General features: G+C 60.3%; 1 protein-coding gene across 6 annotated transcripts in view; it reads left to right on the top strand.

Annotated features, from left to right (window-relative positions):
- Nucleotides 1-259: 259 nt before the first annotated feature.
- The window catches only part of AJM1 (apical junction component 1 homolog), a 32,237-nt gene continuing 15,826 nt past the window's right edge, over nt 260-16,670 (top strand). The window contains exons 1-3 of one of the 6 annotated variants that reach the window (XM_084649642.1): nt 260-443; nt 14,894-14,979; nt 15,765-15,898. The gene's annotated coding sequence lies outside the window, so the exon portion shown is untranslated. The other 5 variants (XM_084649639.1, XM_084649640.1, XM_084649641.1 and 2 more) reach the window with 5 other exon arrangements.

Raw genomic sequence — 16,670 nt, forward strand, 5'->3', positions numbered from 1 at the left:
AGCTACACTGTAGCTCTCCCCTGCTGTCTGGCCTCCAGAAAAGGGGAGTGGGAGGGATGGGCTGTCAAAGGCCGGCCCTGAGGAAGGGCTCGGAGTAGGACACAGGGGGGCAGGCGAAAAGCAGCCCACTGCAACACCCTGCGAAAAGGGGGAGGCTCATCAGAAAAATCCTGCCGGGGGAAAACGCTGGGGCTGGGGCGTGACGGGGCGGGAGATCCCGCGGGCGGGGGGCGCCGCCATTGGAGGGGTTGATGGCGGAGCGAGGGAGCTGGGGTCATCCAGGGCCACTCCAGCTGCGACGCGCGTTGCTCAGCCCCGGACAGACGCGGGGGACTCGCCGGGGGAGACGCGGGGGACTCGGGCGCGGCCCCTTTAAGGCCGCTCCTGCCCGCTGGGGGCGATGAGGAGCCGCAGGGGCCGAGGAGCCAGGCGCAGCCTGACAGGTAGGCGGGGAGCCGGGCACGATCCTTGCCAGGCCGGCGCTTGCTGGAGCCGGCTGCAGCCCCGCGGCCTCGGGCTGGGGATGGAGCGGGCGCAGCGGCAGGAGGCGGAGGTACGGGGAGCCCCTGCCCTGGCTGCGCCGGGCGCATCTGCAGGGGGAGGAAGCTCCGGCCACCTGCGGGTATGTCCGGCCGGAGGGCACGAGGGGTCCGGGCTGGGGGCCGCAGGAACCGGGGGCGGGTCCGGGCTGGGGGCCGCAGGAACCGGGGGGGGGTCCGGGCTGGGGGCCGCAGGAACCGGGGGGGGGTGTCCGGGCTGGGGGCCGCAGGAACCGGGGGGGGGTGTCCGGGCTGGGGGCCGCAGGAACCGGGGGGGGGGGGGTCCGGGCTGGGGGCCGCAGGAACCGGGGGGGGTGTCCGGGCTGGGGGCCGCAGGAACCGGGGGGGGGGGGTCCGGGCAGGGGGCCGCAGGAACCGGGGGGGGGTCCGGGCTGGGGGCCGCAGGAACCGGGGGGGGGTGTCCGGGCTGGGGGCCGCAGGAACCGGGGGGGGGGGTCCGGGCAGGGGGCCGCAGGAACCGGGGGGGGGTCCGGGCTGGGGGCCGCAGGAACCGGGGGGGGGTCCGGGCAGGGGGCCGCAGGAACCGGGGGGGGGTCCGGGCTGGGGGCCGCAGGAACCGGGGGGGGGTCCGGGCTGGGGGCCGCAGGAACCGGGGGGGGGGTCCGGGCTGGGGGCCGCAGGAACCGGGGGGGGGTGTCCGGGCTGGGGGCCGCAGGAACCGGGGGGGGGGTGTCCGGGCTGGGGGCCGCAGGAACCGGGGGGGGGTGTCCGGGCTGGGGGCCGCAGGAACCGGGGGGGGGTGTCCGGGCTGGGGGCCGCAGGAACCGGGGGGGGGTGTCCGGGCTGGGGGCCGCAGGAACCGGGGGGGGGTGTCCGGGCTGGGGGCCGCAGGAACCGGGGGGGGTGTCCGGGCTGGGGGCCGCAGGAACCGGGGGGGGGGTCCGGGCTGGGGGCCGCAGGAACCGGGGGGGGGGGGTCCGGGCAGGGGGCCGCAGGAACCGGGGGGGGGTCCGGGCTGGGGGCCGCAGGAACCGGGGGGGGTCCGGGCTGGGGGCCGCAGGAACCGGGGGGGGTCCGGGCAGGGGGCTGCAGGAACCGGGAGGACACTGCTCAGTGCGGAGTTGGCCCTGCAGCCCAGGTGCGGGTGGGCCATGGTTGTGTCATCGCCGGGAATACAGGCTCCCGCGGACGGGTTAAGCTTGGCAGGAGGACCGGGCCCTGACTCCTGCGGCCAGGGGGAGACGATGGCAAATATTAGGGGGAGCCAAAAATGTATGTGTGTGAGAGAGATGCGGCTCATGCCTGTCCCCCTGAGTGCCCAGCCCCTGGACCTGGGGGCAGGTGGGGGCCACTTCCCAGAGGATGCTGCCAATAAATTAACGGGGCTTCCCTCCCCCTCTGCTTGGCAGCTTCCTGCCAGGGCTGCCCTGCCCCCAGCCTGCCCAGCCCGAAAGGAGCCTGCCCCAGTCACTGGCCATTTCCAGGGATGAGGATGGTTTATTATGTGGCCTGCAGCATGTCAGCTTAAATCCCAAGATAAGGCTGGGCCGAGCTGTGTGGCCCAGTCCTGCAATGGGATTCACGCAGCTGGACCCTTCACCCTCACGGATGGCATCAAAGGATGGGGGCCTGTACTTTGAAATGGACTCTCCCTGTTGCACTGAACAGCTCAGCTTTCCTGGCCCATGCGGGGCCAGGGGTCCCTGGGTTGGCCCAGCTGTGCCCGCAGAGGCTGCCTTTTTGGCTCAGGGGGCAGCTGGCGCCAGGGCATGTGGTTTTGTGTCTCTGAGGCATGGTGCCCTGGCATGGCTCAACAGGCAGCCGGGGGCTGGCACTGTGATGGCAGGAACGAAGGGCCAGTGGCCTTTCACGCTATCCCAGATTCACTCCACCCTACATGACAAGTTGAGGCAGGCCTGGGCCCCGGAGCTGTAGGGATGGGTGGCATCTGTGCTAAGGGAATGGACTTTCCCTTGCTACAAGCTGCCTGCGGTGTTACTTCTGTGGGGTCCCCTGGCCTGGGGTCTTTGAGTCTTCCTGGGCTGAGGGACAGATGGACTGGAGCTCACGGAGTGTAGGGGCAAGTGACACCCACAGCTCTTTGGGCAGGGAGGGGGCTGCGTGCCCAGTGCCATGTGAGGTTATGGGGTGACGGAGATGACTGGGGTGGTAACAAGCTACAGAAATGAATAGATTTAATTGCATGGAGGGGTCTAACAGGAGCTGTTCACAATCCCCCTGTCCCCTGTCACCACCTCTACCACCCTGTGCAGAGGGGTTTTCATCTCCTTCCTCTGCATCTTGGTGGAGCTGTGCGCCCCCCGCTCTTGTAAGGAGCTGTTTGCCTCCCATCTCTTGGATCTATACATCCACCCTTCCTGGGAGAAGTCAGTTCTCTAGTCACCCTCCCCCCAGGCTCTGGGCAGGACCTGCCTGCCCCACAGCCCCATGCCTGCCACATGCTCCTCCGGGTTAACAGACTCCGCTGCCCCATTCCTCAGACCCCAAGCTAACAGGCTGAGGGGGGTCGGGGGTGAGCATCCCGCCCCCTCTGCTCACCCTGCTGAAGGCCTGCCATGAGCTGCTGAGTCAGCAGGGTGAGGAGGGGCATGGTCCCTGTCTACGGCCACTGTCCTCTCACTAGAATGGGCCTCTGAGTCCCCATGTGCCTTGTGCACAATGCTGACCCCAAATGTGCTCATTGACTCTGGGCATCCCCTCCACTTTCCACCCCCCTCCCCAGGAAGGAAGCAGGAAAGTGCCAGAAATTCAATTAAGGGAGAACTCCTCCGAACTCTGATCAGTTTCATTGTGTCTCCTCCCTAATTGTGTGCAGGGAATGACGATCTCCCCCAGAGCCAGTGCCAGCATTCAATGGGGAGAGACAGGGTGAGCAGGGAAACCGAGTCATCTGGGGTATTATTTGCTGAACAGAACAAAATTCACCCCGTGTGGCTGTGAATGTGACAGTGACTTCTGAAGTCTGTGTTGAGGTATGCGTGGGGGGAGAGAAGGGCTTGGCACATGCTGGATGCCTGCCTATGTGTAGGGAGTGTGTGTTTGTCAGAGAGAGAGCAGACAGCGTATGTATGTGCGTGTCTGTGGGTGTGTGCGTTCATGGATGTGTGCTTATGTGCGTGTGTGTGTGTGTGGGGGGGGGGGAATGCACAGAGTGCGTGTGTGTCCCAGCATAGGGCATGTATGTGAGAGAGCTGGTGTGGGGGAGTGAGAGCACAGGGTTTGGGAGAGTGCATGCGGATGTCTGTGGGGTGACTGTGTAGGGGGTGGGGTGTGTAGGAAGTAGGGGTGAGTGCATGGGGTGTGTGCAGGGAGTGTGAGGGGGATGAGGCATGTGGAGATGGGGGCTCAATGCATGGGTGTGGGGGTGAGTGCAGGGAGGGGAACTATGGGGGGGTGAGTGCATGGGGCTGAGCATATAGACCATTGGCAGAGCTGGATGCTATGTCTCTCTGTCTCCACTGCTCTTAGGCCCATTTGGACTGTGAGGTTCTCTGCTCTCCGAGGGCAGGTCCCCAGAAGTAATGGGGTCCATGCCAGGTTCACATGGAGAGGGGGCTCCCTCGTGCCAGGGTAACGGGATTGGTGCTGGGTCAGATGGAGAGGGGGCTCCCTGGGGGTGGGATACAGGGTCAGTGCTAGGTCAGATGGGGAGGGGGTTCTCTGGGGCCAGGTAGTGGGGTCAGTGCTGGGTCAGATGGGCATGAGGCCCCTGGGGGTGGGATCCAGGGTCTATGCTGGGTCAGAGAGAGAGGGGGCTGTGGGATCCGAGGTCGGTGCTGGGTGAGATAGGGAGGGGTCTCTCTGGGGATGGGATCTGGGGTTGGTGCTGGGTCAGATGGGGAGGGGGCTTCCTGGGGGTGGGATCTGGGGTCGGTGCTGGGTCAGACGGGGAGTGGACTCTCTGGGGGCGGGATCCGAGGTCGGTGCTGGTTCCAACTTGGAGGCGGTTCCCTGGGGCCAGCATAATGGGGTCTGTGCTGGTAAGACAGGGTGGGGGTTCTCTGGAGGTGGGATCCGGGGTCAGTGCTGGGTCAGATAGGGAGTGGGCTCTCTGGGGGCGGGATCCGGGGTCGGTGCTGGGTCAAACTTGCGGGCGGTTCCCTGGGGCCAGCATAATGGGGTCTGTGTTCTCATTGCCCCCACACTGCTCCCTCCACACCTCCTCGCTGCCCCCACCCCCACCCCTTCACTGCCCCTTCACTCCCCTCACTGCCCCCAATACCCCTCACTTCCCCCATAACTGCTCCTCACTCCCCCTCACTACTCCCACCCCACTCTCCCATTGCTCCCACCCCTCACTGCCCTCCCACCCCTGCCTCCTGACTGCCCTCACTGCTCCCCCCACACTCCCTTGCTACCCCCTGTCCCCACCCCCTCACTGCCCCCAATACCCCTCACAGCTCCCTCTGCCTCCACACCTCCTAACTGCTTCACATGTTCCCACTGACCCCCTGCCCACAGCCTCCTCACTGTTCCCCCACACCCCTCTCACTGCTCCCCCTGCCCCCACAATGCTCCCCCCAAGCCCCTTCACTGCTCCCCATGCCCCCACACCCCCTCACTGCTCCCCCCAACTCGCAGACATTGTGACATCCCACGGGCACACAGCTCACCCCCTGCATTCCTCCAGTGCTCCTCTTGCCCACTAATGCATGCACATCCTCACACCTCTGGTCTCCCACAGGCACAATCATACGATCATAGAATATCCGGGTTGGAAGGGACCTCAGGAGGTCATCTAGTGCTACCCCCTGCTCAAAACAGGACCAATCCCCATCTAAATCATCCCAGCCAGGGCTTTGTCAAGCCTGACCTTAGAAACCTCTAGGGAAGGAGATTCCACCACCTCCTTAGGTAACCCATTCCAGTGTTTCACCACCCTCCTAGTGAAAAAGTTTTTCCTAATATCCAACCTAAACCTCCCCCACTGCAACTTGAGACCTTTACTCCTTGTTCTGTCATCTGCTACCACTGAGAACAGTCTAGAGCCATCCTCTTTGGAACCCCCTTTCAGATAGTTGAAAGCAGCTATCAAATCCCCCCTCATTCTTCTCTTCCGCAGACTAAACAATCCCAGTTCCCTCAGCCTCTCCTCAGAAGTCATGTGTCAGTCCCCTAATCATTTTTGTTGCCCTCCGCTGGATGTTTTCCAAGTTTTCCACATCCTTCTTGTAGTGTGGGGCCCAAAACTGGACATGGTACTCCAGATGAGGCCTCACCAATGTCGAATAGAGGGGAATGATCACATCCCTCGATCTGCTGGCAATGCCCCTACTTATACAGCCCAAAATGCCATTGGCCTTCTTGGCAACAAGGGCACACTGTTGACTCATGTCCAGCTTCTCGTCCACTGTGACCCCAAGGTCCTTTTCTGCAGAACTGCTGCCTAGCCATTCGGTCCCTAGTTTGGAGCGGTGCATGGGGTTCTTCCGTCCTAAGTGCAGGACTCTGCACTTGTCCTTGTTGAAGCTCATCAGATTTCTTTTGGCCAAATCCTCTAATTTGTCTAGGGCCCTCTGTATCCTATCCCTACCCTCCAGTGTATCTACCTCTCCTCCCAGTTTAGTGTCCTCTGCAAACTTGCTGAGGGTGCAATCCACACCATCCTTCAGATCATTTATGAAGATATTGGACAAAACCGGCCCCAGGCCCAACCCTTGGGGCACTCCACTTGATATCGGCTGCCAACTAGACATGGAGTCATTGATCACTTCCCGGTTGAGCCCGACGATCTAGCCAGCTTTCTATCCACCTTATAGTCCAACCCTACCTGCCCTAGGCTTGGCAGGTACTAAATTGACTGGTCAAATAATGTCACTTGACGGCCTATTATTTGTCCATGGTCAAACATTATCCGATGTCCTAGGACGAATCCAAAGGAATGGCCTGATGCTGCAGGCAATAGCCTCCGACTCTGATCACACTGGGTATGGTTCTTTTGGGCTCTGCAGCTTCCTTTGTCTTGTTTTGCTTGTTCTGAGTTACAATCACTCCAGAAGTAATTTGTTCCTTTGTAATGAGGTGGAAGGACCTGTCTATGGCTAGGCCTGTAAGAGCCCAGAGTGTCTTGCTCTTTCTGGTTACTGTTCTAAGAAATTAGCACTTTAAAATCTGTGACCGTTTATCACGTGATTTGACAGGTCAATTGACCAATTCTTTTTGGATTGATCAAATGCCCAGCCCTAATCTGCCCCTCAAACTGCCAGCCCACCCCGGCACTCCCATAACACTAGCCCCTGCCCTACCAACCTCCTTGTAACACAAGCCCCCGGCCTGCCTCTGCCCTGCCAACCCTTTCCCCCGCCCCATAACACTAGTCTGGGGCTCTGCCTGCCCCTGCCTTACCAACCTCCTCGTAACACTAGTCCCCGGCCTGCCCCTGCCCTACCAACCGCCCCCCCTGCGCCCTGTAACACTAGCCCTGCCCTGCCCCTGCTGTGCCCACTCCTTCCACCATAACACAAGCCTCTGGCCTGCCCCTGCCCTGCCACCCCCAGTAACACTAGCCCTTGCCCTGTTCCTGCCCTGCCAAGCACTCCCCCCCCACATAACACTACTCCCCAGCCTGCCCTGACAACCCCCAGTAACACTAGCCCCTGGCCTGTCCCTGCACTGCCAACCCCCCTGCATCCCATAACATGAGCCAGAAGGTGAGTGGGCTGTGGTGGTTTTCAGCAAAGGGCACAGTGGCCGTGCTGGTGGGCTGGGCTCCTCGGGCCACTTTGCCCTCCCTGTGGGTGAGATGCATTCAAGTACTGCAGGATGGGACTGCTATAATTAAAGCGCCGCTCCCAGGGCTCGCTAGCCTTTGCTTTTGTGTCGGAGCAGGTGGAATCACCTGGCCCATTTCCCACGGGAAGGTGGGCCAGCTCGAGTCAGGGGGCAGGTTGGAGCTCGTGTTATGGAGAGTGCTGAGGTTGGCAAGTTGAGGGTTGTGCTATGGGGTCCTGCGGGCAGAGTGACCAGACAGCAAGTGTGAAAAATTGGGACGGGGTGGGGGACAATGGGCACCTATATAAGACAAAGCCCCGAATATCGGGACTGTCCCTGTAAAATTGGGACGTCTGGTCACCCTAGATGCTGGGGGGTTGGCAGGTCGGGGGCAGGTTGGGGGTTCTGCTGTGGGGTGCTGTGAGGTGGGCAGGTTGGGAGTTGTTCTGGGGAGTGCTGTGGGGTTGTGCTAGGGGGTGCTGGGGGGTTGGCATGTTGGGGGTTGTACTGGGGGGTTGGGAGGTCAGGGGAAGGTTGGGGGTTGTGCTGCGCGGTGCGGGGGTGGTTGGCAGGTTGGGGGCAGGTTGGGGGTTGTGCTGTGAGGTGCTGGGGGGGTTGGCAGGTTGGGGGCAGGTTGGGGGTTGTGCTGTGGGGTGCAGGGGGGGTTGGCAGGTTGGGGGTTGTGCTGTGGGGTGCAGGGGGGGTTGGCAGGTTGGGGGCAGGTTGGGGGTTGTGCTGTGAGGTGCTGGGGGGGTTGGCAGGTTGGGGGCAGGTTGGGGGTTGTGCTGTGAGGTGCTGGGGGATTGGCAGGTTGGGGGCAGGTTGGGGGTTGTGAGGTGCTGGGGGATTGGCAGGTTGGGGGCAGGTTGGGGGTTGTGCTGTGAGGTGCGGGGGGGGGGGGGGTTGGCAGGTTGGGGGCAGGTGGGGGGGTTGTGCTGTGAGGTGCTGGGGGATTGGCAGGTTGGGGGCAGGTTGGGGGTTGTGCTGTGAGGTGCTGGGGGATTGGCAGGTTGGGGGCAGGTTGGGGGTTGTGCTGTGAGGTGCTGGGGGGGTTGGCAGGTTGGGGGCAGGTTGGGGGTTGTGCTGTGAGGTGCTGGGGGGGTTGGCAGGTTAGGGGCCGGTTGGGGGTTGTGCTGTGGGGTATGGGGGGGTTGGCAGGTTGGGGGTTGTGCTGTGAGGTGCTGGGGGGTGGGCAGGTTGGGGGTTGTGCTGGGGGGTGGGCAGGTCGGGGGCAGGTTGGGGGTTGTGCTGTGAGGTGCGGGGGGGTTGGCAGGTTGGAGGCAGGTTGGGGGTTGTGCTGCGGGTGCGGGGGGGTTGGCAGGTTGGGGCAGGTTGGGGGTTTTGCTGGGGGTGCGGGGGGGTTGGCAGGTTGGGGGCAGGTCGGGTGCAGGTTGGGGGTTGTGCTGTGAGGTGCTGGGGGATTGGCAGGTTGGGGGTTGTGCTGCGGGTGCGGGGGGGGGGTTGGCAGGTTGGGGGCAGGTTGGGGGTTGTGCTGTGAGGTGCTGGGGGATTGGCAGGTTGGGGGCAGGTTGGGGGTTGTGCTGTGAGGTGCTGGGGGATTGGCAGGTTGGGGGCAGGTTGGGGGTTGTGCTGTGAGGTGCGGGGGGGGTTGGCAGGTTGGGGGTTGTGCTGTGAGGTGCGGGGGGGGTTGGCAGGTTGGGGGCAGGTGGGGGGGTTGTGCTGTGAGGTGCTGGGGGATTGGCAGGTTGGGGGCAGGTTGGGGGTTGTGCTGTGAGGTGCGGGGGGGGTTGGCAGGTTGGGGGCAGGTGGGGGGGTTGTGCTGTGAGGTGCTGGGGGGGTTGGCAGGTTGGGGGCAGGTTGGGGGTTGTGCTGTGAGGTGCTGGGGGGGTTGGCAGGTTAGGGGCCGGTTGGGGGTTGTGCTGTGGGGTATGGGGGGGTTGGCAGGTTGGGGGTTGTGCTGTGAGGTGCTGGGGGGTGGGCAGGTTGGGGGTTGTGCTGTGGGGTGGGCAGGTCGGGGGCAGGTTGGGGGTTGTGCTGTGAGGTGCGGGGGGGTTGGCAGGTTGGAGGCAGGTTGGGGGTTGTGCTGCGGGTGCGGGGGGGTTGGCAGGTTGGGGCAGGTTGGGGGTTTTGCTGGGGGTGCGGGGGGGTTGGCAGGTTGGGGGCAGGTCGGGTGCAGGTTGGGGGTTGTGCTGTGAGGTGCTGGGGGATTGGCAGGTTGGGGGTTGTGCTGCGGGTGCGGGGGGGGGGTTGGCAGGTTGGGGGCAGGTTGGGGGTTGTGCTGTGAGGTGCTGGGGGATTGGCAGGTTGGGGGCAGGTTGGGGGTTGTGCTGTGAGGTGCTGGGGGATTGGCAGGTTGGGGGCAGGTTGGGGGTTGTGCTGTGAGGTGCGGGGGGGGTTGGCAGGTTGGGGGCAGGTTGGGGGTTGTGCTGTGAGGTGCGGGGGGGGTTGGCAGGTTGGGGGCAGGTGGGGGGGTTGTGCTGTGAGGTGCTGGGGGATTGGCAGGTTGGGGGCAGGTTGGGGGTTGTGCTGTGAGGTGCGGGGGGGGGTTGGCAGGTTGGGGGCAGGTGGGGGGGTTGTGCTGTGAGGTGCTGGGGGGGTTGGCAGGTTGGGGGCAGGTTGGGGGTTGTGCTGTGAGGTGCTGGGGGGGTTGGCAGGTTAGGGGCCGGTTGGGGGTTGTGCTGTGGGGTATGGGGGGGTTGGCAGGTTGGGGGTTGTGCTGTGAGGTGCTGGGGGGTGGGCAGGTTGGGGGTTGTGCTGTGGGGTGGGCAGGTCGGGGGCAGGTTGGGGGTTGTGCTGTGAGGTGCGGGGGGGTTGGCAGGTTGGAGGCAGGTTGGGGGTTGTGCTGCGGGTGCGGGGGGGTTGGCAGGTTGGGGCAGGTTGGGGGTTTTGCTGGGGGTGCGGGGGGGTTGGCAGGTTGGGGGCAGGTCGGGTGCAGGTTGGGGGTTGTGCTGTGAGGTGCTGGGGGATTGGCAGGTTGGGGGTTGTGCTGCGGGTGCGGGGGGGGGGTGGCAGGTTGGGGGCAGGTTGAGGGTTTTGCTGGGAGTGCGGGGGAATGGGCAGGTCTGAGGCAGGTTGGGGGCCAGTATTGTGGGCTGTAGCTGAAGTGCTGAAGTGATACCCGTTGTGGAAGAAAACACAGTCTTCCCGCTGAGTTTGTTAGCAACAGGTCAGAGACAATTTATTCTCAAGCAATTGCAGGTGGAGACCACAGTTGGGCAGAGTTTCCCCTGCCCTCATGTAATCTCCAAGGTACAAGCATTTTCAGTTGAGTATTTACACATTCATTACACACACAGACACAATAACAGCTGTGTCCTATTTTACATTTTCTTCCCATTGTCGTAGTCAGCACTGCATTCCAGTCTTATCTTAAAGCAAGGTCCCTAGTGATTTTCCCATCCGCCTCGCACAAACCCCGCTTCTACAAATCTCGCGTTACTAAGGTTGGAGTCAGCTTGTCTCTTGCTCTGTCTCTGAACCAAACGACATGACTGCACACAAACCCTCTTTTCCCCTTCACACTTCCACACCGTCTGAAGCTCACGGCCAGCTCCCAGTCACACCCATGTGGCTTCCCCACACCCCCCCCACGCTCTCGTTCTCCCTCTCATGCCCTCCCACAGTCCCCTGTCACTCCTACCTCCTGCTGCTCAAGCTCACTCTGAGCCAAGCTCTTCTCCACAGCCCAGGTGCTGCCAGGGGAAGCCGTGCCACGCCTGCCCTGGAACTCTTTCACTCCCGGGCTGGGGTCACCGTGCTGCCAGGGGCTTTCTACAAAGATGCAGGGTAGGAATAAATGTTTCAGGTTTTTGTCTGGCCTAGAAGGCAGGAGGGAGCTGGTGGGAGCCTTTGGGGTGCTGGGGGCCATTTCTGGCACCAGGGAGCCCTTTGGGCTGCTGGAGGAGGCTCTGAGCTAGGTGCCCGCGTTTTGTTCTGAGCAGCTTTGAGCACAGTGCGCCCCTCCCCCTGTGCAATGGGGTTAGCGACGCACCGGGCTGCAGGATGGCAGGTTCAGAGTGCCCCAGCTGGCATCTGTGCTTCCCTTTGCCTGCACCCCCCACTCAAGATGGGAAGTGTCAAGCTGTTGCTGTGCTCATAGCAATCGCAGCCAAGCCTTTGCCAGCCAGACTCTGGGTCACTCGAGCTCCTGGCCACGGCAGGGAAAGTTCCCTGCTGGCCTCTGTATGGTGAGGGCATAATGAGCTCCATCCCTCTTCTCCCACATGGGCACCCAGGGCGGACTGGGCCTGGCACCACACCTGGGTGACCTCGCTGAGCAGCTGAGTTTATCAATCATTTTCATGGGGCCTGGCAGGCTTGGGGATGAGCCACAGAGCCTGCCCCTACCAGTGCCCACTGCCCGGGCAGGCTGGTGAGAGAAATTCTGTTCAGGGGCCTGGTGCCCTGGGTCAGCAGATCCCAGTCCAGCACTCAGGCATCTGCCCAACCTAAGCCCCAAACCATGGGCAGGTTTAGCACAGCTCCCAGTCCTGTCCCCGGGGCAGTGGTATGAGCTGCTGCTTGCGTGGGGGGCACACCTGTGGCCCTGCCCATGCCATCCCCATTGCTCAATGAATACAGAGGCTCCTCCCAGGGCCAGATTGACGCAGGGGCTTTAGGGGCTGCAGCCCTGGGCTAAGGGGAGCCCTGGCGCAACAGGGCTCAGGTAGGCTGCTTGCCTGCCATGGCCCCATGCCGCTCCCGGAAGCAGCCGGCTGTTGGCATGCCTCTGCAGCCCCTGAAGGGAGGTGGGGGCGGAGAGAAGGCAGCTCCGTGCGCTGCCCCCACCCCCAGCACCGTCCCCGCAGCTCCCATTGGCCAGAAACTGCCAATGGGAGCTGTGGGGGTGGCGTTTGAGGGTGTGGGCAGCACACAGAGACACACTGTCCCCCTGCCCCCAGGGGCGCACAGAGACGTGCCAGCAGCCATCCGCTTCTGTGAGCAGTGTGGGGCCACGGCAGGCAGGCAGCCTGCCTGAGCCCTGCTGTGCTGCCGGCCGGAGCCTGCACCTCACACCCCCTCCTGCACCCCAACCCCCTGCCCCAGGTCAGAATCCCCTCCTGCACCCCAACACTCTGCCCCAGGCTGGAGCCCCCTCCTGCACCCAACCTCCCTCCCAGAAAGAAACTAATATAACAGCTGTTCTAAGGTAAGCAGTAGGCTATTTGAATTAACTATATTCTACATGTTTTAAGGCTGAAATATAACCGCAGAACATCTTTATGACAATTAAAAGTCAAGTTTAAGTATAGCGTTAATAGCCTCAATGCCATAATTGTGATAATTTTGTTTTAAATTAGGAAAAAGACATATACAGGGGCCCCCCAAAATCTACTAGCCCTGGGCCCACAGGAGAGTTAATCCAGCTCTGCCTCCCCCCACATCAATGCGGCACTTGTGAGCAACATTAACCCCCCTCGCAGTGCCCCGGCTCTCCCCCGCACACACTGCTCCTCCGGAGAGACATAGCGCAGCGAAACCATGGCAACTGTGTGCTCCCGCGGGGATGCCAGCACCATGAGCTCAGCACCTGCTCCTCAGAGGACCCCAGGCCCCGGCTGGGCTGGGTGCCGCTCACTGGCCTTCACCAGGCAGCTGGGTTTCAGTCTCGCGCTGCTCAGCCCCTGGGCAGGGGAGCTCAGGGCATCACAGCAGAGGTGCTGCTGCGTGGGGGAGGGTTGCTCTTAACTCCATCCAGGCCCCGGGGCTGAGCAAGCGGGGTGATCTGTAGGGGCCTTTGGCACCCGTACCTGGAGACAGCGGGCAGGGGCTGAGTCAGGGGCACTCGCTGGCCTGGGGTGCTGAGGGGCTGTGCCACGTGCCCTGACTCCACCACTCATCAGCCCTCTCTCAGGTGTGTTGTATGAGGGCAAGTACTCTTGTGTAGGTGTGTTGTATGAGGGCAAGCTCTCACCACTTTCCCAGGCCTCTGGAGCAGAGGCTATGACTCCTGGAGTACTGTGTCCAGTTTTGGCCCCACACTACAAGAAGGATGTGGATAAATTGGAGAGAGTCCAGTGGAGGGCAACAAAAATGATTAGGGGTCTAGAACACATGACTTATGAGGAGAGGCTGAGGGAGCTGGGATTGTTTAGCCTGCAGAAGAGAAGACTGAGGGGGGATTTGATAGCTGCTTTCAACTACCTGAAAGGGGGTTCCAAAGAGGATGGCTCTGGACTGTTCTCAGTGGTAGCAGATGACAGAACGAGGAGTAATGGTCTCAAGTTGCAGTGGGGGAGGTTTAGATTGGATATTAGGAAAAACTTTTTCACTAAGAGGGTGGTGAAACACTGGAATGCGTTACCTAGGGAGGTGGTAGAATCTCCTTCCTTAGAGGTTTTTAAGGTCAGGCTTGACAAAGCCCTGGCTGGGATGATTTAACTGGGAATTGGTCCTGCTTTGAGCAGGGGGTTGGACTAGATGACCTTCTGGGGTCCCTTCCAACCCTGATATTCTATGATTCTATGATTCTAAGTGCTAGTCTCCACAACTAGCCACCGACCAATTCTCCTCACTAGGCAGAGTCAACCTTGTTAGCGTGTGTTAGACTTCCAGGGAAAGCTCACGTGAGATGATGGTGATTCTGTCGCTGGCATTCCCCTCAGGGAGATGCTGTCTTTCATAAGATCAAGGACCGGTCACCAGAAAACTCCTTCTGGCACTTCTCCCAGCAATCTTCCAAATTCCAGCTCACTTAGCTGCCCTCTTCATAAAGTTCCCCTGCACTTCCAGTTTGACAACTGCTTAGAATGCACCATAGCACAGGTGGGAAACAGCTATGGTGTTCTGCCCCAGAGGTGGCTGCCTGCTAGTGCTGGCTGACATGACAGCTGATATAGTTTGCAAAGGTATATAGGTATAGTTTGCAAAGCAATCTGGGAGGTGCAGGAAGGAAAGATTTTTGTCAATGGGAACTGTTTTCCTCAGCAGCGTCACCGCCAGTCTTAATTTGTGCTGAGGCCTGGCAGTTCAGAGCCCTGGACCCTCTGGGCTGGCTCCTCTTTCATCACAAATGAAGCACTAGTCACCACGGAGAGATCCAGCATAGATATGGCAGGAAGGGCAAAGGGGTGCAGATCTCTTGAAGCCAGTCACAGCCCAGAGATGGGAGGAGAGGGCCAGTATCTTAATTCACTCCCTGGGAAAGGAAGAAGGGGGTGTCTAGAGTCTAGCCTCAGCTCTGACCCCACCCCAGGGAAGCCATGCTGTAGTGATTTGCCCCCGTCTGGAAAGGTCTTTGACAACCCACCATGAGACACTAGCCAGGATAAGAACCTGGGCTTTCCAACACCAAAGGCACAAGCCGCTGCCCCTTCAGAGGCTGGGGAAATTCCTCTCACGGTGACCAAGTAGTAGGCTGATATCTTCTATGCTGGCTGTGGCCCCGAGAGGGGGACATGCTCTCACCCCTTTCCCAGGCCTCTGGAGCAGAGGCTCTGACTCCTGGCAGGACCGTGGCCATGTCACTTTGACCTGCTTGGTCCTCTCTCCGCTCAGGGGTGTAAAGTACCACAAGACCTCACTGTGTCTGTGCGGAGCTCCCCAGGGAGATGCTGTGTGGACCCGCGCAGAGGAGGGACCCCAGGGCTGAAGGGGGCTGGTGCTGGGCTCAGCAGGGCGGCGCACGGAAGGCCCAGCTCCTGCCCTCAGGAGGCCGAGCAGTAACTTCCTGGATTCATTTGATGTGTTTTATGTTCCAGCCCCAGAACGGATCCCAGCATGGAGCTGACACAGCAGCCTGTGCCAGCTTTGCCCATCCAAATACACACCACTGGCATCAGACCAGGTAGGAACAAAAATGCTGTCCCAAACTCACTTCCTGCTCCAGAAACCTTCCCAGCCTCAGGCATCCGAGGCGAGTTTTGATTTCTTTAGTCCCCCTGGTCCCAGACCTTCCTGCCCCCCCCCCCATAATAATGGGGAGGGCAGGACTGAACGTATGGTTTAAACCTTCACCATGGCTTCAGACCAGATATGTTCTCTGGAGTCTAACATAAGTTGGCTTCCTGCCTCTGCCCCTCCCACTGGTCTGGTGTTACAAACCATGGCCATCTGCCCACAGCACCACCGTCTGCAGTGGGGTCAAACCTGAGCCCTTCAGCATCCAAAGCACCAGCCTCTGACCCGTGAGCTGAGCGAGAGCTAGCTGTAAGGGGCAGGCTGTGGGCAGTAGTTGCAGGGGCCAGTCACGAGAGCAAAGCATACGCCCACAGTATACCAGTGTATGGTGCGTGTGACCCTGCTCCCCAGAGGGAGCAGAGCTCCCAGCTGCATTGGGACCCCTGCTGATTTCCTAGAAGCCCTAGTGCATCCTCAGGGACAAGATTTTAGACACTGTGTGCAAAGTACCACTGCCACCCTTGAGCCATGCTGTGTGCACAGGCCCAGAGGGGGTCTGCACATGTAGAAATGCTGCCATTCGTGCAAAACACATGGACGCAGGCATGTAACTGTGTGTGCAAACTGCACAGCTGGGTGTGCAAAGCAGGTGACTGCTTGAGCAAAATCTGCAGTCCTGCACCCCTGTTTTGCACACATAACCACATATTTGCACATGCATTCCCCATTCAGGCTCCTGAGTCTTAAAATCTGGCCCCAGGGATGTGTGGAGAGAGATTCCCCGTGGCAGGAGAGAACTCTAGCAGGAGAGCGTTTGAGTCCAGTGATATCCCTGCCAAAAACAACCGTGCGGAAATAAAACTCTTGTGAGTGAGTGCCAAGCTCTCATCCTGTCTGGTTCAGGGACCTCCATTGTAATGGAAGGTTTCTATGCACATGGTGTCTGGGACAGTGGTTCTCAATCAGGGGTATGTGTACCCCCGAAGGTACTCAGAGGTCTTCCAGGGGTACATCAACTCATCTAGAGATTGGTCTAGTTTTACAACAGGCTACATAAAAGGACTAGTGAAGTTAGTAAAATTAAAATTTCATACAGACAATGACTTGTTTATACTGCTCTAAATACAATACACTGAAATGTAAGTATGTGGTAAAATGAGAAAGTCATTAAAATTATGTGGTAAAATGAGAAAGTCAGCAATTTTTCAGTAATAGTGTGCTGTGGCCCCTTTTTTGTGTCTGATTTTGTAAGCAAGTAGTTTTTAAGTGAGGTATGTAAGACAAATTTGGGACATCCCTCAACCATGTTGTGTACAGATCGCCCTGCAGAGGCCATCTTGTCAGCCCTTGGGGGGTGATTCTTGGGAGAGGTAGGACAGGGCCGTAAGTGTAAGGCCAACAGACCCCGGTCATCGGCGAGTGGGATTGAACTGGGGACCTCTGGAGCTTAGTGCATGAGCCTCTACCGCATGAGCTAAAAGCCAGCTGGCTGTTAGCTAAGGCTATAGAGCGTCTCATTTAACTCGCTCTCTTTCTAAGTGGTCTTGGTGCCACTAGATGGGGCAGAACCCCACACCCAGAAGGTGTGTGGGTTACACAAGGACCATAAAGGTGATTCTTGATTGAGGCTGCTGGACA

The sequence above is a fragment of the Lepidochelys olivacea genome (genome assembly GCF_965140295.1).
Source record: "Lepidochelys olivacea isolate rLepOli2 genome assembly, chromosome: 16".
NCBI lineage: Eukaryota > Metazoa > Chordata > Testudines > Cheloniidae > Lepidochelys > Lepidochelys olivacea.